The following is a 2,802-nucleotide window of genomic DNA, read 5'->3' as shown; positions in this document are numbered from 1 at the left end:
GCCGCCCAGAAAATAAAGGGTATGGAGCGCAGTACTTACTTTTTGTCCACCGTTAGTACTGAGATCTATAACATCTGTGTCAAGTTGTACGCTGAAACTGTTCCGGAGAATATCAAGTACGACGACCTTGCGAAATCGCTAGGCGAATATTTGGACATTCAAATCCGTGTAGCAGCTGCACGGTTTACATTTTTTCGTTTGTAGCAACAGCCTGCTCGTAGAGTCAAATAGTGGGTAACAGAACTCAGAGGTCGCATTAGGCGCTGAAAGCTTACATATTTGTGCGGAATTAACTATGGTACATATGTTACGTGTTGCCATTACTTAGAATGTATCAGATGGACTCATTCGCACTGTGACTCTAAGACTGTCTGATCTTGATATAAATACAGTTCTGTCTATAGCGGAATCTCAAACAACTGTTGCTCAACCGGGATTCATTTTCAAGCTCCGTATATTTCTTTTATACGTAGTGCACCAGACACTCAGTCTCATGTACATGATAGTGTTCAATTTCTTCAGAATAGAGCTCAGAAAAATAGTAAGGACAGTGGAAGTGAAAACTTCCAGTCCCACAGCCCAAGGCGTGTGTTACAAAATTCCAGAAGAAAACCGTGTCCTCGCTGTTTCTCGAGGCATCATCGGAAAAATTGTCCATGCCACAATGCTAGTTATTTCCAATGCGGGCGCGAGGGTCACATTCAAATTGTGTGTTTATGCGGCGAGCGAGGCAAGAGCTACAGACGTCGTCGTGCAAGCGCACAGCGACCGCAGGCGCGTTATCAACAGGTGTGTACAGCACAGGCCCTACCCCTCGCCCAAGCGCAAGCAGAAACAAGTACTTCCGCATCGTGGAAAGCTCACGCTGCAACACACTGGCATGTGAACAGATTGGTTCAAATGGCTCTGAGCACTATGGGACTCAACTTCTGAGGTCATTAGTCCCCTAGAACTTAGAACTAGTTAAACCTAACTAACCTAAGGACATCACACACATCCATGCTCGAGGCAGGATTCGAACCTGCGACCGTAGCGGTCTCGCGGTTCCAGACTGCAGCGCCTAGAACCGCACGGCCACTTCGGCCGGCCATGTGAACAGACTTGCTGTTCCTCTAACATTGGAGCAAAGAACAGTTAAGGTGCACTTGGACACGGGTGCTTCTGTTTCCCTGGTAAAAGAAGACACTTATGCCAGAGTCGGCAAACCGACGCTACAGCAGCCTACTTCTGTTTCATCTGCCTACAGTGGACAAGTGTGTGCTTGGTGTGTGTGGTTTGCATAAACATTCCAGTGAATGACAAAATGTGTTTCTTTTCATTTACTCATTTTTAAAAACAGTGCCAACGTATTTCAGTTACATTTATTTGATTTGTTCGTGCAATCAGAAAAGAATGTGTAACAGGTCAGTGTTTCTGTGCCTCACGCCAACTTTCTGACTTGTGTAATAAGTACCAGGAACTGTTTGAACCAGGAATAGGAAGTGCTAAATAGTTTGAAGCCAAAATTACTGTGAAGGACATTGTGCAGCCGCTATTTTTTTGCGCACGACCTGTCCACCGTGCAATATTTGAGCGATCACGTTGCTCAGGAATTGCAAAAGTGACAAGAAAATGGGGTTATACGGAATTTATGGCAATAGCAAATCCACAGATTGAAGTGGATTCTCTTCCTCTTCCACATCCGGAAGAATTGATAGCCCGGTACAGAAGCTTTTAAAAGATAGATTTGCGAGAGGCATATGGACTAACAGTCCTAGCAATACTCTATGATAAACAGGTAGTTTTGTTATAATTTAAAAGACTACCGTTTGAAAGTGGTTCATATCCTGCAATTTTTCAATGTTTTATGGAACAACTATCTGCGATATTGCTGTCGAAGAACAGGCTGATTTAGATTGCTTGTTGTAAGGTCATTCTGCAGATGGTTTAAGGTGCAATGAGCAAAGTCGTCCTTCTTCCAGGAAGAACTGAATTATTAAGGCTACGTAACAAATGTATAACATCGCACTTGGCTGCACTTACAGATATGCTGGTGAGCAGTAACATTAAGGAGCTCCAATCAGTGATGGAAAGGCTAACCTACTATATAAAATTTATTCCTAACGCTGCACAAATTGCTGCTCTGCTTAATTGACTGCACCGGAAAAGTGTACCTTTGTGTGGTCCAAAGAATGCCAGAAAGCATCTCTTCAACTGAAAGACGCATCGTTAACTCGTAGATGTTTGATTCACTTTGCCCCCATAAGCCTGTCGTGTTAGCCGTGGATGCGTCTCCTTATAGGACATAAGATTTGTTCTTCTGACCTACAGCTTTTGCCTCTAAAACCCTTAGTGCAGTGTAGTTACAGCCAGCTTGAAAAAGAAGCGCTATCCGTTATTCTACCAAAATCTGTACGGTCGGAATTTCCATTTTCTGACGTATCATCGGCCTGTGAACCCTGCCAAGCCAGTCCGACCTGGACAGAGCAAAATTTGCACCGATGGGCTCTGATATTGACTGACTGTAACTATGAGTTGTTGTACAAGCCCACTGCCCACCATTAGAAGGCATACATGTTGTTTCTGTTCCCGGTCGGTACCAACTCAAAGTTTGATTCGTCGAATGAATATTTTCAGATCGATTCCCAGAATAGAATGACTTCAAAATTTTGCTGTCAACGTTCGGCGTATTGTCGCAACAACTGATTCTGACTCAGCTCTTGAGGTTGTTTTGCAGTACATGCGCTATGGGTGGCCACGCATTTTACAAGAAATTCTCCAACCAGTGGCACGTCGTTACTTTCCTCATCGTCAAGCACTTTC

The sequence above is a fragment of the Schistocerca gregaria genome, chromosome X (genome assembly GCF_023897955.1).
Source record: "Schistocerca gregaria isolate iqSchGreg1 chromosome X, iqSchGreg1.2, whole genome shotgun sequence".
Lineage (NCBI taxonomy): Eukaryota > Metazoa > Arthropoda > Insecta > Orthoptera > Acrididae > Schistocerca > Schistocerca gregaria.
The sequence above is the reverse complement of the archived record's forward strand: the minus strand, read 5'-3'. Positions refer to the sequence as shown.